Here is a 24,690-nt window from a genome sequence, read left to right on the forward strand (position 1 = left end):
CTGTTCGTAGCAATGAAGAATGGACACTGTCATGAATCCGTACATACACAGGATAGAAGAGGCAAGCATTCTAACAGGTTAGAAATCACATCGAAATGTTATAGTAGAACGCAGAATCCGAACAATCCTATCGGCAGAAGACATTACGTTTCAACTTTTGTTCCGACTTCGCCCGACCCAAGGTCCTGGAGGTAGAACGATTTATTCGTGACGAAATTAAAATACCACCAACGGATCTAATTGGTATCCACTTGTCCACAGTTAGCAGTACCATCTACGTCAAAATGATCAACGATGCAGCGTGCGACAAGGTGCTTCAAGAGGCAAAACATGGACTGCGCTTCTGTCATTCCGACGGCAATGTCGGACCCGTTACCGTCGATCACGCAGGTCTCGGCACACGGACGATAAGGATCTTCGAACTGCCGTTCGAACTACCTGCAGACGTCGTCATCGAGGCGCTCCGTCCCTATGGCAACGTACTGGAACATGTTGCCGAACGATGGGTACAATTTCAAACCTATCCCGTTTCAAACGGTGTTAGACAGGTCTGCATCGAGTTGCAGAAACACGTGCCTTTCTATCTACGTATCGGAGGCTGCCGTGCCATTATAATGTACGACGGCCAACCTCGGACCTGTTCCGGTTGCGGGAAAGAAGGTCACCTACGGTCTGAATGCATTCAATAACGTGTCGCGCAGCTCCCGTTGTCGGAAGCGTCCGTCACAGTCACGATGATCGCCCTACCGGTCACTTACGCAGCGGCTCTTGCCACGTCTACAGTTTCGTCCAGTCCGGCGCCCGGTCCTTCCGATCGGCACGTCCCACTGTCCCAGTCACCTATGGACGGTGCGGACGTCCCACCTGACAACCTTGCCTCCGAACAGGCTCCCGTACCGGACGCTGAGCAGAACAGTACTTCTTCACAACCCCTGTTTGACAATTTCATTGTACCAACCGGCGCCTTCGAACCAGGTCGACGCTCCTCCTTGCCGTCGTCCGACACTGAGGAACACGTGCGCAAACAACGCTCGCCACGTAGGCGCAAACGCCGTCGCCGTTCACTCACGGGCTCTCAAAGCGTCGCCACCCGCGACGACGAAGACGACACCCAACCAGCCGACATTTCCACGCAGAGGTCGGCGGACAACTTTCACGATGAACAAGACGTTTCGCAGGACGGGACCACCATGGACGTCGCCACGCACAATGTAACGATCGGTGCGCAGGTTGAGACGCCTGTCTCCCCGCCGACAACTCCAGATCTCTCTCACCATGACGCAATTCCCATGGATGTTGGACAGACCCACGGCACAAGAGCATGGGCCGACGACATTGAGGAGGATACGCCCCCTCCACCGGATGAATTACCTCCGCCGTACAAGGCTGCCTGTTAACATCAAAAGCGTGGCACTGCAGCTGATGGGACGGGACTTCCTGTCGGTGCCCTCCTCATACTCCCTTGGTGATGGTAGATGCGCATCCACTACCACTGAAACAAACGTACCGGTTCGCCACACTGAGCATCAAAATGATCGGCACTGCGTCCATGCTGCGACTCCTATGTGACATGCTTCGGGCCTCTGAGGTCGACGTCGCCCTTCTTCAGGAAGTACGCGTTGCCACACTACCATCAGTCTGCGGCTACGACTCATACACGTCCACATGTGATCAATCAGGGCGTGGAGCGGCTTTCTACATACGCGAAGGAATCCCACTCAAGGACACGACAATCCTTCTCTGTGGAAGGGGCATGGCTGTTACCATCTTCGACACGCCCGTCATCAATATCTACGCTTCGTCTGGCTCCACGAACCGTCGGCAGCAGTCCACATTCTTCGGACATAACGTGGCGTCCCTGTTTTCTGGACGCTATGATCGCCTTATCATGGGAGGCTATTTCAACTGCGTCGTCCATCCGCAGGACCAAATGCCTGGTTATTCGCAATGCCCGGCGCTGCTCACCTTAATCGAAGATTTTCATCTAGTGGACGTTTGGGAGAAAATTCATGGCAATACCCCCGGTTTTACCCATTGTACAGCACATTCTGCGAGCAGACTGGACCGGTTTTATGTCTCTGCCCATCTTGGCAATGAAGTCGCCCAAGCTGAACGATGGCCCCTTGCATTTTCGTACCAATGCGCCGTCATTTGCTCCCTGGCTCTGCCACCTCAGTCAGAGTGGCGCAGCAGAGGTTGCTAGAAGCTTAATACCTCCCTCCTTAGTGATCCACACTGCCGACAATGTATTGCCACTACATGGGCGTCTTGCGAAAGACGCCTTGCGCAGTACACATCCACGTTCCATTGGTGGCTCAAATGTGCCAAACCTGCGATCAGAAAGGCCTTCATACAATGTGGCAAGGAAGCAGCAGCATGGCATCGAGACACCACAAATTTTCACTACGCCGTCCTCCGTGAGCTCGATGCGCTCCCTCCATCACCTGACACCCACAGGGAACGACAGCGTACAAAAGATCGTCTCCTCTCTCTCGAACGTGCACGACTGCATGGTGTCGTGGTGCGTTCCCGACGACAAGACCTCCTCCACGACGAAAGCCCATCCACAATCCATGCCGCATCCGACCATAGTCGTCGACGTCAACTTTTCGTCCCCAACATCACGACCTCCGACGGTATTCACCACAAAACACAGGCGGCAGTGGTTTCTGCCTTTGCTGAACATTATCGCCAATTTTATGATGAACCGATGGCAACGCCAATTCCTGATGATCTCCGTCCTTCCCCTGATCGGACCCTCCCCGTAGCGGAGTCAACGTGTATGATGTCCGCAATCACCGCAGAAGAGGTGGTAGATGCGATCAACAAAGGGGCCGAGAACAAATCACCGGGGCCAGATGGTCAACCAGTGAAGTTTTACCGGGCGTTCACCACGTTAATGCTTCCACGCTGGACAGAAATGATTCCGGAACTCTTTACTCCGTCCTTCCCAATTCCACCTGAATTCGTCACTGGCATTCTTCTACCCGTGCCTAAGCCGAAGGGAGGATCCCATGTCTCTGCATATCGCCCCTTACACTACTGAATGCAGACTATAAAATCTATGCACGCCTCTTAGCAGCGCGAATACGCACCGTCTTACCTACGGTCCTTTCACCGTAGCAGACTGCACGTGGTTGAGGGGCCACCTTACAAAAAAGCCCTAGGAGAATGCCGTGACCTCATCGCACCGGCGTCGGTTTGTCGCCTTCGTGCAGTACTGGTATCCGTCGATTTCACGAGTGCCTTTGATCGCGTTCGACACCCATTCCTCCTCATGGTGGCGACACATATGAGGTTCCCATTACTTTTTGTCGATGCTATTCGCCGGTTACTATTTCCCGCTGTACAAGACGGTGCTCGTCGGTGTCTTTGAGCTGACAGTCAGGGCAGAGTGGCGAGGTGGCCAGTCCTATGCGATAAAGTCGACTATTAGTCGGGAATTTTCCATAGACTAAAACATACCAGAGTGCAGACACAGACGACGGTAAAAAGGGTGCATATACATACCCCCAAACCGTTCGCCAGTTAATGTCAGGATGCTGTAGCACCATGGGGTCGCAAGGGTTGGACAGCATAAACAAACGATAATAATCTTCTGTACGGGGAGGAAGGGTGACTGGAAGATCGGCCCGAACGTAGCTGAGTTCTATGAAATAATTGGCGACGTGGTACAATAATGGAGAAATAGGTGCCACATTGATCGGTGGATCGAGAGAAGCTGGTCGGAGGATATCTAAGAGACTGCGTGTTAAGGACGGGACCGGCCCCTGCCAGTGCCGCAACAGAGTGTGGACAAAGAGTGCAGAAGAGCGTGCCCGCACGTTGACGAGTCCGAGGCCACCTTTTGCAGGAGGCAGTGTTAGAGTGTTGTAGCGGACTTTGGAAAGTGCCCCTGCTGACACGAAATATCCAAAGGCTGATTGGATGTGGCGGCAAAGGAGTAACGGTATTGGGAGGATCTGGGCGACGTCTACCAGTTTAGGGGCGACATACATGTTGACATAGGACACACGTTGGAGTTGGTTTAGGTTACGGTGCACTTGACCGCGGACATGGTGCCGAATCGACAGCAAAAGCCACCGGTAAGCCAGGGCTACTGTGCGGTGTGTGGAGCTCGTAAATTTGATACCCAAGTAACGAAGGGTGGGACTGACTGGGAGTGGGGTCGGCACCATAGCCGGGAGGCCGCGCCCAATGTGCATTATAGTCGACTTACGGACATCAAGAATGCTACCAGAAAGACGTCCACACTGGTGGATCCAATGGATGGCGTCATTGAGTTCCGTGGAGGAGCAGGTGAGAAAGAGAAGGTCATCCGCATAAGCTCTGCACTGAAAGGTGTAGTCACGCAAAGTGAGACCCTGCAGTCTAGGGGTAAGACAAGTGATGAGGGGCTCAAGTGCAATGGAATATAGTAAAGTAGACATACGGCATCCTTGACGCTCAGAGCGGGGTATAGGAATCGGTCCTACAAGTATCCCATTGACTTGTACCCCTGAAACAAAAAGTATGGCTCCTCATTCAACGAATCGTGGACTTTTACCTCCGTGCCCCGCCAACGACGGTAGCCCCGGATTTTCTGTTGTTCCCCAGACATTTCAATACCCTCTTGCTAAGCACCATATCCTGATCTGGTTTCAGGCTTTAGAATACCTGTTTCAGAGTGGTCCGCATACAGTCCTTGACTTCTGGTACAAAGTTGTGGCCGCGCATAGCACCCTCACCCGAAAACCATCTTACAGACAAACTTTTGCCGGTTATCTGCGCAGCGTCTTCCTTGACCCCCCTCAAAGTTGGGGTGTGCCATGGCAACCTGTTACATGATGGAACACTCTTATCCACGTTCTCATGCATCGACAACAAAAAAAAAAACAAATTAAAAAACAGGATGAAGACAGAATATGTTATATTTTGTGGTATTTAAGGTTTTTTTTAAATATTTTTTGTTCAACTAACAGTCATTTGTACATGTTTAAATGGTACCTTGAAGAACTCTTGTTGTTGTTGTTGTTGTTAGCGTCAAAGCACCGTAATCGTAGGTCGTCAGTCTCTGGATCGAGTCCTGTTCGTCACTTTTTTTTTCAACTCAGTCATATTCTTTACTATTTATATTTCTGTTGATATAACGGGAAAAATACGTGTAATCAGATGAACTTTTATTACATTTTCAATGTTATTTGGCTTTCTACAAAGTTTTATTATCATAAATAATATAATATTCATAACTACCGACTAGTAAGCGACCAAACGCACAAGTAATAGTAGTAGTACGGGCTAAGCCCTTCCACTTTTGTCTGTCCATAGCCAGTCTTTTCATTTCTGAATTTTTGTCTCCTTTGATATTGTCCAGCATTTCATATCTTCTTCTTCCTCTTCCCCTTTTTCCCTCCACTATTCTTTCTATTCCTCCCACCTGAAACAATGTCCAATGCATTTCTGTTTTCTCTTTCTGATAACTTTCAGCATGAAACTTCCAGGCAGATTAAAACTTTGTGACCGACCGAGACTCGAACTCGGGACCTTTGCCTTTCGCGGGCAAGTGCTCTACCATCTGAGCTACCGAAGCACGACTCACGCCCGGTCCTCACAGATTTACTTCTGCCAGTATCTCATCTCATACATTCCAAACTTTACAGAAGCTCTCCTGCGAACCTTGCAGAACTAGCACTCCTGAAAGAAAGGATACTGCGGAGACATGGCAGAAGTAAAGGTGTGAGGACCGGGCGTGAGTCGTGCTTCGGTAGCTCAGATGGTAGAGCACTTGCCCGCGAAAGGCAAAGGTTCCGAGTTCGAGTCTCGGTCGGGCACACAGTTTTAATCTGCCAGGAAGTTTCATATCAGTGCACACTCCGCTGCAGAGTGAAAATCTCATTCTGGAAACTTTCAGCATGTTTCTTTCTTCTCCAACCCTTCTTAATACTTCTTCATTCCTTACTCGGTCTTCCCATTTCACTTTTTCCAGTCTTCTCCATATCCACATCTCTAGTGCCTCCAATCTTCCTTCATCTTCCTTCCTCAATGTCCAGGTCTCCGCACCATATAAACGCATAAAGTGATACTGAAAATGTTTGCTTGTCCGTGATTTGAGAAATCCCTTATACCTGGAAGGAGTCTGAAACTACTTGTTGCCTGCAAGTTTTGACTGCCACAGACAGTATATATATATATATATATATATATATATATATATATATATATATATATATATATATATATAAAAATAGTAAAGAATATGACTGTGTTGTAAAAAAAAAAAAAAAGGTAACGAACGGGACTCGATCCAGCGACCAACTACCTACGATTCCAGGGCTTGGACGCAAACCACTTTTTTTTTGTTTTTAATTTATTTATTTATTTTCAATAAGGTTCACTCTGTTAAAAGGAACATGTAGATAATTTCATGGTATAGTATGTGCATTACATATTAAGTGGTGAGAGAAGCGTGAGGTTCATTATCAGCTGTCAAATGTGCACACCGACTGCATCCGGCACATCCCAACTGCGTGGGGGGTCGAGGAAGACTGCCTGAAGATAGTTGGCAAAGGTTTTCCGATAGTGTGACCATCTATGAATCTCATTGTGGGCTTCCTACAAGAAATACCAAAAGTCAAGTCGCGACTTGGCAGCATCCCCATAGAGGTACGCGATCGTCGAACCTTTGACCCAGATGATCGACTGTGATTTAGTCGCCGGAAAGTAGTCACTCTCCGGATGTTAGAAGGAAGCAGGTGTAACATGTTGCGGGGTCACACGGAGGTAGCAAGCTACCATCTGTCTTCCTAGGAGCCAGACGTCCTCCACGGCGATACAAGTTAAGCGGTGATGGTTGTCATCCACTTGGCGACATTTCGGGCATAGTCCACTAGTCCAATTGCATGGAGCCGTTGTTGGCGTTGAACTTGCCACAGGCGACAGAGAACGACAGTGCCCGAACGAAAGTAGGAAGGAATGTTTGGTGCACATGTCTCCAAATCTTCGGCCAATGCAACCTGGGGTGTTTGAGTTCAATGACATTACGACTTATCCGTCGTAGCAGCCAAACATAAAAATCCTTCGCGCATGGCGGTCTCGTGCGCGGAAGCTCATCTCTGATATAACTAAGTTCCACGATAAATGTTGATACACGCGCAAAATGTGGCGTAATGTTGCCCACCGCCACCTGAGGTGAGAGGGACGCTGGAACCAGGATATCCAGTAGGCGGGATGTAAGGGAATCACGCCCGCTACGCCATTGCTTGTATATCGTGGCTAGAAGGAGCGCTGTCGCTCGGCAGTGAACATTCGTAAGTCCGAGTCCCCCCTTGTCCGTAGGGAGCGTGAGCGTTGCGTATCGCACCTTGAGGGGCGGTCCAATCATCACAAAATAGCCTAGTGCTGATTGAAGTCGACGTCCGAGCGTGAGTGGTAGGGGCAGGATCTGCGAAATATGCACCATTCGAGAAACCACGTAAGTGTTCAGATACTCGACTCGCTGTTCCCTCACTCGAGCTTGCGCTCCGTCTCTAATGACCTCGTTGTCCACGGGACGTTAAACACTAATCTCCTCCTCCTCCTCCTCGCTGCAAAGGATCAAGGCGCCGTAGGAGATGTTGTCGGACCATGGTACGTGTTGTATGTAAAATACGTCGCTAGTTAACTGCCGCAGGATGTTTTACAGATGAGGTAAAGTCTATGCCGATATAGCGGAATCGTTGCACATAAGGAAACGGACTGATTTCTTCCGGCGTAAGGCCCCTTCCAACCGGCATTGCCGACGATTTGTTCATGTTCACTGCACTACCCGCCGTCACACTGTGGTCCAACAACAGTTCAAGGACCGTCTTCACCTCTTCCTCAGAACGAACGAGCAGCAGGAGGTCGTCCGCATAGGCACGACATTTGAAGGTGTAGGGCCGGCCGCGGTGGTCGTGCGGTTCTAGGCGCTCCAGTCCGGAGCCGCGCTGCTGCTGCGGTCGCAGGTTCGAATCCTGCCTCGGGCATGGATGTGTGTGATGTCCTTAGGTTAGTTAGGTTTAATTAGTTCTAAGTTCTAGGGGACTGATGACCACAGCAGTTGAGTCCCATAGTGCTCAGAGCCATTTTTGAAGGTGTAGCCCCATAGTTCCATCCCAGAAAGAGAATTTGTTAGCCTCCCAATTAATAGTTCCAACGCTATCGCGAACAGCAGCATCGAAAGAGGGCAGCCCTGGCGAATGGATCGTCGAATTTGAATGGGCCCTACTATACGCCCATTAGCCTGCACCAAGGACTGTGCGCCCCCATAAATCCTTCTAATGAGACCAGTAAAACGGTCTGGAAATCCCATTTGTTCCAGTACAGCGTACAGATAGTTGTGGCGCATCTTATCAAAAGCACTGTCAAAATCAACCGCCACCATCGCCGCTTTAAGCCGGCACTCCTCCGCCAGCGCTATCACATCACGGCACTCGCCGGTAGCTTTTTGCACATTCACCGATCCACCCGGTATCGTCTGTTCTGGAGAGAGAACGCTACGAATTAACATACGACATCGGGACGCTAGCAACCGTGCAAAGATCTTATAGTCGGCATGAAGCAGGGTGATGGGGCGATAATGTGTGACTGTAATTCCTGGCTTCAGTTTATGTACTGGCACCAAAAGGCCTTCCATAAAAGCCGGTGGAACAGGCGCATCGGAATTCAACATCTCGTTGTACATTTCCGTCCATCGCGGTGCCATTTCGTTGCAAAATTCTCGATAAAATTCAGCAGGAAGCTCATCAATGCCTGGGGACCGATTCAACGCACCTTGTGCGATTGCATCATGTACTTCCTCACAGCTAATGGCTTCCAGTAAGGTTCCCGCGGCTTCCACCGTCAGTGTACGGGAGACGTACGTGACTATACGGTCGAGGTCATCGACAGGGGCTGCTTCTTCCTGATAAATGTGTTGGTAATGGTCGACGAATGCAGAGGCAATGTCCGCTTGACGCGTCACTCTTCGGTCTTCGCGGGTAGTTAATTCCCGTACCAAAACGCGTCGTCGGTGCTTTCGTTCATTCACAGCGTGGTGCACGGAAGGAATCTCGTGCCTTATCGTATCGTGACATCTGGCGCGCACCATGGTTCCCTGAAGATGTTTCCGAGCTAAAGCCACTAGTTTAGCTTTTATCCTTTTGCGTTCGATCCAGATGTCCTGTCACGGCGGACCATCATCCAGATCGCGCAGTGCTGCAAAATAAAAGTCGGTCGTACGGCGGCGCCATTCTGCCATCTCCCTGCTATATGAGATGAGCGTACGGCGATGCACCGATTTAGCAGAAGTCAGCCACCAATCAAGCATCGTCGCATACTTTCTAACGCTTCTCTCGCACATCGTCCATGTCTCAAGGATCCGTTGACGGCATTCAGGATCATGTAGATGTTGAATGTTTAATTTCCACGGGGCCTTACTGTTCCACACCTCTGTAGGGGAAGAAGCACCGTACAGGTGTAAGCGCTGTGATCGGAAAATGCCAATGGCCAGCGTTCCGCGTCCTGGTCATCATTTGCATGAGCCCGTGAGATATAAATGCGATCTAATCTGCTCGCCGAATGACTTGTCACATAGGTGTATCCCGGTGCATCTCCATGTCGTAATTCCCACGTGTCACTAAGTACAAGGTCGTTGACAACGATTCGCAACTCTTGGCTGATGTTTGCTTGCGGCCATTGGTCTTTCTGGCTGAGAACACAGTTGAAATCTCCACCAATTATTACATATTCATAACGTCCATGGAATAGTGGGGCAATGTCTTCTGCACAAAATCGCGCCCTTTCCCGCCGTCGATTATTTCCCGACGGTGCATAAAGATTGATGATGCTTGTCCCAAACGTCGTGAAAGCCGTTCCCCTGGCCGACGGAAGATAACACACGTTTTCCATTGGGAAGCCATCTATCACGTAAACTGCCACACCACTTATAAAATAAATAAAATAAATTAAAAAATGTTATTTTAAATATGTTAATTATTCTATCTGTATGATGGTGATTGTGATTGCAATTGTATTTGCTTATCTGGAACGTGGACGTTTAATTATTCGGTATCAGACGCTTGACAATGGCTTTTTCGTAAAGGCAATGTTACTCGTAGTTGACCGTGAAATAAAACTGAATAATCGGACTTCGTAATTAAATCGTTTCCAAAGACTGCTGCGGTAGGTGCGGACTCATAATCTAAATCTCAATATTACAATAATTTGCCAGCCATGCCAATACGTCGTACAGAGGTGATTGTCTACTAAACATAAAAAAGTTACACAGTTAGTTAAATCAGATATATTCAATGAATAAGCCTACAGTTCATAATCCTACTTACTTTTATAAATATAAATTCTTTACAGAATCGAGTGCCTAGTGTGGTTGCAACTCGCAGTATTCTTCTATAACATGAAATATGGCGGTGTGCCAGACAATAAAATAAAATACGTGCTTCTCGCACCACTTCAACCAGAGCTCTCCCTTTCTTAATCAAACATAAGAGTAACGTAATTGTGCTTTTGTTTTATCAGCGACACACCGCTGCAGTTGTGTGCCATAGGCTTTATTTATTTGTCACTGATTATTTATTTAATTAATATTTCGCGTTTCCGAGGAAACTCACGCTCGGCATGCAAATGTGACTTTATATTGCCCCCTGAATTGCGAGGCGAAAGGACACACCTGCAGGCGAGCAATTCACCTAAAGGCAAAAGAAAATCTAAGTTATCTACAACTATTTACATGACTTACATTACACATTATACACATTATATACAAAATTTGAATGACGCGGGTGCGCCGTAAAAGTTCTAATGTTGGCAGATAGAGTGCGCGCATGCGCAGAAGCGTCTGTGTAACTGCGGCACTGCCGTTATATCGTACAGTTAGATCACGCGGCACAGTATTGCAGATCATATTGTTCGTGTGCGCGCGTTTTTCAGTCTTTGCACAAAGAAAATATTCAACCAAGATTACATATGAAGACTACATTCTATGACAGGTAACTTAGTTTTAAATTTACAATATTTGTTATAACACAATACAACTTAGATTGTTGAATGTTCTTAGTTACATAGTATTGTTTTGAAATACTTCAAAGAAAAATGTCCGTATTTTTCAGGTGCGTTGACCTATACACATCGTGTCGTTATTACAGTTCATATTCATCCGCTGCACAATAATTTTTTTTTACAGGTTAGTATCGTCGTGGTAAAGTTTTTTGATCACAGTAACATCGTTGTATAACAACGTGATTAATACATAAGCGTGTCCATTTCTCATTTCCATTATAGTCGTAGTGATGCAGTTCGTTGTGACTAAAAGCATTGCTTATTACAGATCAGACGTGACCCGTCGAGTAATTGGTCCACGTGCAGTTCGTTTTTTACATTCCGTGGAAGCTTGGTTGCAGAACCTGGGACGGCACATAGCTGGCGTCGATCCTTGGACAGTCCAGGTAAGAGTGTCCGTCACATTTCGAGAACATTTCATTCCCTGAAGTTCCAACCAAAATTCTTCCACCCGTCGTGTTGTTTTCTGGACAGGCACTTTGTGTCCATTTAATCCAGTTAACATCTTGAAGTTGGGTACTGTAGTAATATCACTAGACGATGCACGAATTATGCACTTCACATTTTCAGTTTTTTTTTTTTTGCTGAATATAGCTCACCTAAATGTTCGTAGTTATAAATCAAGGAAATCGTTCATTGCGTTCACATAGATACGCTGCATAATGAATGGCATTAACAGTTTCTTTCACATAGGTTTCCGCGTAGTTGCAGAGTTAGTAATGTTCGTTAATGTCCGTGAACAGTGGTTCACTATGCACTGTCTTTTTGGCACTCGTTTTGTTCAAATTTTTACATAGTAACAGTTACACTATACATCAGTTAAAAAAAATAAGTAATTATACATACACACGTCACATATTTTCTTAGCATAAACATAATATAGTTGCACATAAACATGTTTACATCATCATTACATCGCTATAGGTTATTACATTGTGTCACATTTGATTACATGAATTGCAGATATTTACATCCTCTTTAGCGGTTTTGCTGGGATATTATCGATGTTTTTTGTGATGTCATCTGAAATTAAGATAGGTTAGACACAACATTCATTACATCAGTAGGCAAGACCAGGCGTTTTCGCTACTCAATAAATATTCAAAATGGTAAGAGAGAGAGAAAATGTTCGATACCTCGCGTTTTGTGCGTGTGTGTATAGTGTCTGTGTGGCCTTGACTACTGATAGATGCTTTTCGTGTTGAGAGATGTGCGTCTAATCTATTTCTCAAAGTAAAAGATCGCTTCACAGATGACGTCTGTCAGTTCGTCAGGTGTCACACCAAGTCAGTGGTACCTTCAGTAACAAATGTTCCGTGAAAAATTAATATGTCATCCACTGCTACGTAATCATAAATTTTACTTTAATATTCCGTCTTTCAGGTGGAGGCGCGCGCTGAAAGAAGAGTTCTTCTGTCTTCAACTGCGTCACTGGAACCGCTGAAATGAAAATTTCTATACTACTTATTATCTGTGTTGTAACAACAGAGTTTTTCGAGTTGCTTAGCAATATTTTGATGGGTATGACTTTGACATTATTCAGCATGAAATGCTCTAAGATCTCGGTGTGCGTATAGCCCAATAATTTTGTTAGTTCTAGGATGTTGTAACAGATACGCACCAGGATGCGGTATGTTAACAATTATATAAGGTCCTTCATATAGCAGACGCCACTTAGCGTTGCGTCGTTTGAGTGCTACAGATTTATGATGAGTACGAAGTAGTACAAGCATTCCTACCTCGAATTTTTGTTTTCTTTTTATTATGTTTCTGTGATGTTTGTTTCGTATTTGTGCGTGATGTGTCAATGTAGTCAATACTTCTTTTATTTTCTGTTCAGGTGTGATTTCCTTGTCTGACAACTTAGGTAATGGTTCTATCCACTGATCGTTCTGTTTGCAATTGAACATGATCTCGTTAGGTGTGTAATTCGTATCGTAAATATTTAAGTTATTGTGTACGTCTTCGAAAAGACTTAGGTAGGACACCCAATTAGTATGTTTTGATGAAATATAGGTCCTCATGAATCGATTTAATTCTCGGAAAAGTCTCTCAGTCGCGTTACATTGTGGACTAAACCTCGAAATAAATATACTTTTAATGTTATTGTCCTTCAAGAAATTTCTCCATTTGTACCCAGAGTAGTATGCTGCATTATCTGATAGAATTGCTTTAGGTTTTCCCACGTGCGTCAGGTAATCACTTGAGAATCTTCGTATTATAGCATTTGCAGTGGCGGATTTTAAAGCATAAAGTTTTACATGTTTAGAAAATATATCGTAAAAAGCTAAGATATATTTGACGCCTCCAGAGCTTGCTGGATGCGGTCCACTGATGTCAGTACACAGAATTTCCAGGGGTTTACTAGGTAAAATAGAATGTAAATCTGTTTTTGTGGATAAATTCTGAGGTTTTGATTTTTGACATATGACACATGTTTTTAGTTCCCTGTAAATTTTTCTTCTCATATTGCTAAAATAACAGTATGTACTGAGCTTTGCCAAACACTTTTTCGTCCCATAATGACCCCAAACTAAGTGTGTGTGCCAAATTAGATTACGTTCAGACTCTTTGGGAATGCATACACACCAGTTAGTAGCATTTGGATGTCGGCGGTAAAATAACACATCATTGTGTAACTTGTAATACTTAGTCAAAGGATGATTGTGTTTTTCTACCAGTAATGTTATTATCTTATACCAGTGAGGATCAGATTTTTGTAATTCAGCCATGCTTCTGCACATATCAATATAATATTGGTGATACTGCTTGTCTTGCATTAAGAGAATCCTGTAGTCATTTATATTTTCTAAGTCACTGTTGGTATCATTCATACCTTGTGGAAGTCTAGACAAAGTGTCTGCAATGGTGTTGTCCTTACCTCTTATGTACTTAATTTCAAAAGAGTAGTTCTGAAGTGTAACTGCCCATCGTGATAGTCTAGGATGTACAAGTTTACAAGTTAACAAAAATGTCAGGGCCTGGTGATCGGTGTAAATTACCGTATGTTTTCCAAATAAATAATAATTGAATTTCTTGAATGCCCATACTATGGAAAGTGTTTCTAACTCAGTAGTGGAGTATGTACGCTCACATTCAGTTAGAGTGCGACTCGCAAACCCAATAATTCTTATCTGTTCCTCCTCTTTATTCTTTACAACTTGAAATAAGCAACAGCCCAAGCCAGTACGTGAAGCGTCACAAGTCATACAAAAATCTAAATTGAAATCTGGATGGCTCAATATGTTAGCACCCACTAAAGCATGTTTAATTGTATTAAAGTCATTCTGGCACTGTTCCGACCAGATCCAAACTTGATTCTTTCTGAGTAGATTTAGCAGATGTTTACTGTTCAAAAGTGGTTGTGGCAAAAAACGTCTGAAAAATGAACATAGCCCAAGGAATGATTTTAACTGCTTTTTAGTTCGAGGGCTAGGAAAGTTTCTGATAGCATCTAATTTACTGGGATCCGGACGTATGCCCTGTGAATTAATGATATGTCCTAAATACTTTATCTCACTGCAACCAAATTTTGATTTTCTTAGGTTGGCTGTGACTCCAGCTTGTGCAAATTTTTCTAAAATTCTTTGAAGAGTGTCAACGTGTTCATTCCAAGATTGTGTAGCTATCAGTATATCATCTACATAGTGTGTGACTGTCTCAACTAAATCGTCGCCAAGCACGGTATCCAGGGCTGTAATGAATACCCCAGAGCTGACATTCAGTCCGAAGGGTAGAACACAAAACTGATAGGTTCGCCCCCCGAACATAAATGCAGTATATTTCCGAGAATCAGGAGTGATACCCACCTGCCAAAACGAATTAGCGAGATCTATTGTGGAAAAATATTTTGCATCTAGAAATTTCTGTAATTGCTCTTCTAAATTTTCAGGTTTTGTGTGAACCGGTAAAATTATTTCATTAATAGCTCGTGCGTCTAACACTAACCTAATGCTTCCATTTGATTTTTTGACAACAAGTAGAGGACTACAATAAGGTGAGGTGGATGGTTCAATGACCTTCCAGTCTAACATTTGTTTTAATTCTTGCCACACAGCAGGTCGTTGAGATAACGGTACGTTATATGTCTTATGGTAGAAGATCTTGTGAGGCTTAACTTCAATCTAGTACACATACGTGTTGATAACACCTAATCGTTTGGTAAAAACTTGTAAATATTTGGATAACACTTCCTGTAGTTTTATACGTTCATGTACACTGAGAGCTGTAGCTTCACTTATCTTATGATCAAGCAATGTTTTCAAGTCCATTAGCTCTGTGTCAGATGAGTGTGTTTGCATGTCTTGAATGTTATTGTCAAGTACTAACTGAACCTTGTACCCTGTACAGTGTTTGTCATGCTTTAGAGTTCTCCTGTCCAAATCAATAATAATTACACTGCCTTTATCATTTAAAATACATTTACCTTTGGAGAAGTCTATAATGCAGTCCTTCTCGCTCATAATATCTATTCCTAATATGCAATTTGTCACAAGGTTTTGTACAACCAGGAATGGCCATTGTACGATTCCATTACCTATTTTAACGTTTACAAAAACTTGCTTCGTAACCCTACATGACTTATTACCTAGTACAGTAGTTATTTTACAGTTTTGGGCAGGAAACTCAGGCACAGGTTCCAATTCACACATCTTTTTATAGAAATTAAAAGACAAAACGCTCACAGCTGCACCTGTATCTAGGATAATAGTAGTTGGAATCCCACCTACTACACCAGTAGTAGATGCTAAAACAATTTCATTTGTGTTTAAACGACATTGTGTACTGTCTTGTAAAAGTTCATCTGATATATTGTTATTGTGGTTGTATCTTATAAATAAAACAGGTAGTTTTTGTTTAGAATTACTCGGCATATCATTATTCTGTTGTTCAAGTGTGGTGTCAAATAACTGATTAACATTGAAGTCGCCCCCCAAGAATTCTTCAGCCACGACCTGGGGCAAAGTAGTGACTGTTTCTAGTTTGTTGGATTAGCATTTGTACTAGGTACTGACACAGATTGAGGTTGTGCATCAGGTGTCATTTCTATTATATTCACATTCGGATATTGCCTATTATGATCTCCAAACTTTTGGGGTTGCTGTTGCTGTTGCGCATTATAACTTACCTGTCGGTCGTAAGGTATGCTCCAATTTTGTCCTGGTGGCTGCTGTGGTAAAGCAGAGTTTGAATGAAAGTACTGATCGTTACGAGTCCAACCTTGATGCTGTCTTGGCTCGTAGTTATTATTATTTCTATTTCTGTTTGTGTTTTTGTTATTACCTTTGTATCCGTTGTTACCGTTGTAGTTATTACCGCGGTGCCTTTTGTATGGATTGCCGCATGAAATGTTATTACTGTTGTAACTATTGTTTGTATTGGAATACGCGTGTTGATTTTGATTTCCGTACTGAGACGGCATGTGAGTTTGCTGTTTTTGTTGTACCGCGTATCCAACTGTGGGCGCGCCAGAATTGTGTTGGCAAGCCTGCATGTTTTGCATACCACTAGTGTAAACATTGTGGCTGCTGTTTTGCCGCGCGAAGCGCTGATCTTCAAGTAACATGTCAACCGAATCTAAAGCTGTTAAAAAATAATCTGAATCGTCATCCGGGATATGTAGAAGTTTTTCCTTAATGTTGAAAGGCAATTTGGCCTTCAACGCTCGGAGTATATCACGCGTTGCGACTGGTTCGTCTAAAAAATGTCCCATGTTCAAGTATTTTTCAAAATATCTGCGTAAGTTACCATTTTTACTGTTAAAAGTTTCAGGTTCTAAAATTTGTCTTCTGAGTCGCTCCTGGACGGATTGCGACCAGAATTTGTTCAGAAAAGCACGCTCAAACTCACTGTACGTGGTACATACGTCAGCTTGACTGTATGCCCAGACAGCTGCATCGCCTTGGATGTAACCGACAATATATGAAATCTTTTTCCGGTCACTCCAAGTGCGTGGAAATGCGTTACTAAAAGATTTAAGAAAAATCACCGGATGAATGGTTCGTTTTTCTGGGATAAAAATCTGAAATTGCCTGTGTTTCATTAAGCTTTCATCTTCCTTCGCATTGTGATATGGATTTATTCCACTGTAATTACTGGTATGTTCAGCTGGCGAGTAATTACGATAATGTTGCTGTGGTTTACCATGATAATAGCTTGTGTTTGTGTTTCCACATCGTGGTATGTGTTGTAGTCGTGGTGTGTTTTGTTCTTGTGTATTTGTCGTGTGCGGAATGTGTGTATCATACTCGAATGTATATTGGTTTCTGAACTGTACATTTTGACTGATATTTTCGTTACATTCAGACTGTAGTTGATAGGTGAATTGTCTCATGGGTGCAGTGACGGATTGTACTGCGTCACTGATCAGCTGTTTGTTATTAGTAATGTATTGCGCTACGGAGTCGTGCACAATTGTTGGTAAATTTTCACGTAAGCATCTATCAAAATGTTTGTCTTTGTTCTCAACCCAATCATGAAATTATTTATTAATATTTTGAAAATGAGCTGTGGCATCTGATTGTAAGATGTCAGTCAGGTGTTGTTCAACATTGTCAAATTTATTCTGTACGTCAGTAATTCGTTTTTCAAGATTGTCATGTACTGAAGGATATGTTTGAATTTGTTCAGTAAGAACTTCACACGTGAGATTAAGGTTTTTTACTTGTGTCTGTAAAAGTGCTACGTCAGTTGTAGTCTTTTCTTGTCTCGTATTGAGCTGGGAAAATTTAGTACTGAGTTCGGTCATCTGTTTGGTCAGTGTGGCGTCTATAAGTTCCACACGCTTACATAAAGTGTCATTACCTATCTTGATTGCTATGAGATCAGATTTGATTTCGTCATTTTGTGTTTTTAACTGTTCATTTTGTGTCTCTAATTGTGCCTTTAAGGTTGCCATGTTTTCGGCGTTTTGTTTCATTAGCATTTGTAACATGTCGGCAATGTTTACCGTTTGCAAGGTCTCTGCCCCCGCCGCGTCATTAGACGTGACGTCATGCATTAACATGGGCTCTGATTGAGATTTTGAAATTTTTGTAGTGGACGGCCTATCGTCAAAATTTTCGTCAACACTTGCGTCAATGTTTGATGAATCGTCACTACCGGTTGCTGTCGTAAAGTCATTTTCTAACACTTGTCTCACGTCCGAGTCGGATTGCGTCTGAATAGTACGTCCTTGCTGTTCCATTTTTGCGTATTGTTTTCTAGTTATTACCATGCCACACGTGATATATGTTTCAAGAAAATTTTTGACACTGATTTTAAAATAAAATGTAGTTGAGCATGAATCGCTCGTAGCAACAATGGCTGTCTGTTAATTTAAAAATATAAACTGAATTTGAGATTATTGGTAATGGCTGCTGGCCATGTTACATGATATCGTACAGAAGTCGGCCATATTGTACACTCGTGTATTGGTATTGTTGCATACGTTATTGTTTAGGGAAAAGTACTGAGAATGAAATTTATCACTGAAACTGTTATGCAGAAAAGAAACACTACAGAATTTACTGAAAAGCTAATACACTGAATTATACGTCTGGTCAAGCCTACCAATGCAAAGATGCTGCGTCTTACCTTATTTTGCTGGAAGTTTCATTGCGTCTTCCCGCAAAATTTCAGAATTGGAAAATATCTTCAGATTTTGTTATCTCTCATACATTGACGTCCAGGTCCAGAAAGTTGATTTTTTACATGAAACAAAGAGAACAATGTAACAAATGACAAAATAACAAGTCCGACAAGCAGTCGCCAATATAAAATAAATAAAATAAATAAAAAATGTTATTTTAAATATGTTAATTATTCTATCTGTATGATGGTGATTGTGATTGCAATTGTATTTGCTTATCTGGAACGTGGACGTTTAATTATTCGGTATCAGACGCTTGACAATGGCTTTTTCGTAAAGGCAATGTTACTCGTAGTTGACCGTGAAATAAAACTGAATAATCGGACTTCGTAATTAAATCGTTTCCAAAGACTGCTGCGGTAGGTGCGGACTCATAATCTAAATCTCAATATTACAATAATTTGCCAGCCATGCCAATACGTCGTACAGAGGTGATTGTCTACTAAACATAAAAAAGTTACACAGTTAGTTAAATCAGATATATTCAATGAATAAGCCTACAGTTCATAATCCTACTTACTTTTATAAATATAAATTCTTTACAGAATCGAGTGCCTAGTGTGGTTGCAACTCGCAATATTCTTCTATAACATGAAATATGGCGGTGTGCCAGACAATAAAATAAAATACGTGCTTCTCGCACCACTTCAACCAGAGCTCTCCCTTTCTTAATCAAACATAAGAGTAACGTAATTGTGCTTTTGTTTTATCAGCGACACACCGCTGCAGTTGTGTGCCATAGGCTTTATTTATTTGTCACTGATTATTTATTTAATTAATATTTCGCGTTTCCGAGGAAACTCACGCTCGGCATGCAAATGTGCCTTTATACACTCTCATTGAGATCTCCATGTGACGAATAGGATTGGTAGCTTGCGATGTATGGGAGTGCAGCTATGTGGACTTCCTGCAGGAAAGCAATATCCACATCAGATGCCCAAATCGTTTCCTACAGTAGGTGTATTCTGGCCGGTGAACGCACTTCATTTATATTTAATGTCGCAATACGATTCGCATTTCGTTGAATCCCACTCTGTCGAGGCGCAACAACATTTCCCTGCATCGGCGCTGGGGGCTGAGTTAGAAGATGTTCTTTCGCACCTCCCCCTTCACCTTCAGCAATTATTAGGCCGTCTTCGTGAGTGCCGGCTGCCTCTGTATGACGTCCGGCGCCTCCTCAATATCGTCATACCACATCTTTTCAGGCAGTGATATATTCGTGTCCATGGCCACATCATCTGCGTCCGGAGAGCCTACTGGCTGTGATTCCTCATCAGCACGTCCCGGTACCGTCAATGTGACAGACCGCTGCCGGTCTGATCGAACATTGCCTCATACTGTTTCGTAGAGGCTGTTGTGTCGTCTTGATCCACAGGCACATCGTCGTCGGGGCAAGGGGAGTCATCCCGAGGAGATGTCGTGCGACGCCGCCGTTTCCTCCTTTTCGGTGAACGTTGTTTGCGTGATATTCCTACCGTGTCCTCAGATTGTAGGGAATCACGGCTGCCCGACAGAAAAGCATCCGTAGGAACTGGAAGTGTTTCGAGTCCCATCGTTGTACTTGGCGGGAGTTCGGTCGAAACTGACGTTGTCGTCACAGAGTGCGTTCCAGACGGAACAGCATTTGTAGTGGCTGGAACTGCTTCGTGTACTATTGGTGTGCTTGGTGGGAGTTCGGTCTCATCTGATGTTGTCGCCGTAGATTGTATGCACGATGGAGCAGTATCCTCTGTCATCCCGACGTCTGCTACAAGGTTTCGGCGAGTGCCATCTTGATCTTCCACCGGGGCTGTGCCCTTTCGGTCATCAGCGGACGCAGTGAGGCCTGTGGCATAGGTGATCGGTAGTACTGTCATCGCCGACGACGGCTCCCGCACATCTGAAGGCATTTGCGTAATCCGCCGTTGCATACAGTTCGACCTGAGGCGTCCCTCCTGGCCACAGCCAGAACATGTACGTGGTTGACCATAGTAAATCACCACCGCCCGACAACCACCAATTGTCAGATAGGACGGTACATGCTTCTGAAGATCAATAGTGATCTGTCGCACTCCGTTAAGAACGGGGTACGTGGCGAATTGTGTTCAGCGTTCTGCCGTGTGGCCATGTACCGTGCCGTATGGCTGAAAAGCCTCGATAACTTCGTCAGCCGGGAGCTCAAATGGCAGCTCAAAAACACGTATTGTCCGTACACCCAGACCAGCATGTTCAACAGTTACCGTGCCGACATTCCCGTCACTATGGCAAAATCGGAGACCTGCTTTTGTCGCCTGTAGAATTCTCTCACACGCCGCGTCATGTACCATCTTAACATATAACGTGGGACTAATGATGGACAGGTGAATTCCGACAATATCGTTTGGCGGTATCTTGACTTCCTCCCGAATGAATCGTTCCATTGCTAAAGCCTTTGGTCGTTCGTAGTCTTTGCAGAAATTGAATCGTAATGTAGTTTTTCTGTACTTTTTCGCCATGATCGTTGTTACTAGCCCGCGCGCAGACTAAGTCCACTAGTAAACAAACACTCGCACACACCGCACAGGCGGAAGTATCGGACCTCCGCTTCGCACGGCCGCTAGCGCCAAACTGTGGCCACTCAGCTGCCACAGCTTCGTGTACAGAACGGCCACCCGCCGCTTTCTGACAATAACAGCCACGCACAGGTACATATCTGACGACCGAAATTATCTGGCGATTATCTCAATAACGCTTGAGAAGTACGCACTACGGCTTACACATTTTGTTGTCCTCATGGAGTTCTACGAGTGTACCAACTTTGCAGTAAATCCGCATTCCAAACATCGTGGCCTCCCCTTGTGAGACACGTGGGTCGAAGCCAAGCTACGAGAGCGGATGTGAGCGCGTTTTGTATCTGCTGTACCTTATTGGAACAATAGTTGTCTGTCTTGTTGTAGCCACCTCCAACTCCGACTGCTATGTACATTCCCCTGCTAATTTACTGAACCCACACCGCCCGGGTGGGAGAACCGGATACCATCCTGACAAACCTGAAGAATGACTCCTCCGTCAGCCACCGTATAAGTTACCGCATCCAAGATCTCTACTTCTTCTCTTTCTGAGAATCGTTTTATGGAATAATATCTAACAAGTATCTAGCTGACTATTTGATGTAAAATAATGTATTTCAAGAGTTCAAAAGACACCAACAATAACAATTTCCTTCAATATGAGAATTTTAAAATTAATATAATATCCTGAAGTCTTTCTTCGAGAATCATTAATATTCTTCCGGTCAACGACGAAACAACGAACGAATACAGCAGCCAGTTGTTTGTATCAGTCACGCAGTAAATTCATCTCCTCGGAGTTCTCATTGTCAATAGTATTTGAAGGATTTTTGACCGTTCTCGTACGGCAGAATGCTGCGACGCAACTTAATTAGCAGCCGGTGGAAACTGACAAAACCGCGTGCAATCGTTCGTGGCTGTTGTCGCATCTCGGCGCAATCCGAGCCCGTCAGCTCGCGCGTCGCTGTTTAGCCCGACAGCGCACGTTTTTTCTGGTGCGTTTCGCAGTTGAGTGCCCGTCCGCAGCGCCGACAGGCGGCGCTCGCAGACTGAAAATACTCTCCCAGATTAACAACGCGCCGGACATGACGTCGACACGAGCTCGTCCTGCCGGATTTGTTCACCCGACGCCGAGCGATGTATTATGCAGACGACAGGATGCAGTCAACGGATATCATCCAAAATTAATACCCGAAAACGATAATTCCGGAACAATATATTCTTTAATGTTCCCAACGAGCTATAATATTCACAGATCTGAAAACCGAAAATTCCCGAAACAGATCTTCCGCCTACGTCTGTAATCAAGCTGTGTGGGAAGATCACGGAAGTATTATTACTCTCTTAGTGGAGCGAAGACAGTAGTGAATTTTAGTGCTCCTACAACTGTAGGCGAGGAATTGTGCCTGCATTACACGATTCTGAACAGAGTCTCAAGAATCAATGATCGGAAACGGATGCCCGGTGGATTTAAAAATCTTCCGCATCAGTCGTCTAGTTGCTGCCTCATCGATATCCTAGCCATCCCTGAAACAGCCATAGGCCAAGGAGTTAGCACAGTGGACAAAATGTCGCCCTCATCAGACATCATCCTAGCACCGTGTAACATCGACTCTAGCCTTGTGAAAGGTACTTGTTGATTTATTATGGTTAATAGTAGTGCAATTCGTTGGAGATGTCCGGCGATTATAACCGACAATACGTGTGAACAATTAATAGCTGATCGTTCCTGGCCTATATGAGTATATCTGTGTCTTCCCATACCAGATATCCCAACCGTTGTGACATAATTTTGAATCGTTCGTCAACTATAGGTGCAATATCCACAGAGAAATTAATCATTTAAGCCCCTAATTTAAGAGAGAGATCATATCTAACCCCAAGATAATAATAACACGGTACATCTTTAGGATGACGTCTATTGGATCTTTGAATGCAGCTGGTACCTTTGTGATTTGTGGTACCAAAAATGTTCAAATGTGTGTGAATTGCTAAGGGACTAAACTGCTGAGGTCATCGGTCCCTAGTCTTACACACTACTTAAACTATCTTACACTAACTTATGCTAAGAACAACACACGCACACACGCCCGAGGGAGGACTCGAACCTTCGGCGGGAGGGGGTGCGCAATCCGTGACATGGCGTCCTAAACCGCGCGGCCACTCCGCGCGGCGAATTGTACTACCCAGCACAACCACATGTCAAAGGGGGAACAGGTAATCTTAAAGAAGCATTGCAAACTAAAACATAGTGGGGACAGGTAATCTTAAAGAAGCATTGCAAACTAAAACATATACTAGCATTGTCTTCACCAAATCATATAGAATTTTAAAGCTAAAGAAAAGAAACTTAAATTATCTAATTATCCCATACGGATTCGCAAATGAGTGAAAAGTAAGTGGGAGGAAGATCAGAGCGTGGCGAAACGAATACTACACTTGAGGGGATGTCAATCATCCAAGTACAAGACATTTTCCATTAAAGAAATCTATGGTAAACATAGCGGACACTGAAACTTTAGCAAACATAGCTACAGAGCACGTATAAGACAAATGGAGGGAGGCAGCTTAAAAGTGCTGTTGATATAAACTCAGATAGTTAATAACAGGATAGACCATTTCCTAATCCAGTCATTGTAAAAGAACAAACAGGACACTCACGTGAACTGATACAATGATTCTAAATAGCCTCACAATTTAACTATTCTCCAAAAGAGGAGAGATGAAATACTGATGAAGCTATCAATAACTGCAGGGTCCGCAATTCATCTCTAACCACGTTTACAATTACCTGTTTCTTACCATTTCAGTGAGCAGGTTGGAGCAGCTCCGTACGGCAGCAACATTTGCGCTCTTCCATCATTGATCTACCACATCTAACAATAATCTTATTAGTGCAGTGCCAAAGGTTTATCTGAAACCTGAACACTGAATTTACTCTCAGCTTTTACTTTCCCATACCCAGCAAAGAAATTATTCTTCATAATCTTTATAACTTCCTAATGTAATGTAACTGAACTTTATACAATTATACAAATATCTGACTGCACTTTCAGCGCCCACAAAGCTATCACGACTGTCTTCTACATCTACATCTACATCTACATCTACATCTATACTCCGCGAGCCACCTTACGGTGTGTGGCGGAGGGTACTTATTGTACCACTATCTGATCCCCCCTTCCCTGTTCCATTCACGAATTGTGCGTGGGAAGAACGACTGCTTGTAAGTCTCCGTATTTGCTCTAATTTCTCGGATCTTTTCGTTGTGATCATTACGCGAGATATATGTGGGCGGTAGTAATATGTTGCCCATCTCTTCCCGGAATGTGCTCTCTCGTAATTTCGATAATAAACCTCTCCGTATTGCGTAACGCCTTTCTTGAAGTGTCCGCCACTGGAGCTTGTTCAGCATCTCCGTAACGCTCTCGCGCTGACTAAATGTCCCCATGACGAATCGCGCTGCTTTTCGCTGGATCA

The sequence above is a fragment of the Schistocerca piceifrons genome, chromosome 6 (genome assembly GCF_021461385.2).
Source record: "Schistocerca piceifrons isolate TAMUIC-IGC-003096 chromosome 6, iqSchPice1.1, whole genome shotgun sequence".
Taxonomy (NCBI): domain Eukaryota; kingdom Metazoa; phylum Arthropoda; class Insecta; order Orthoptera; family Acrididae; genus Schistocerca; species Schistocerca piceifrons.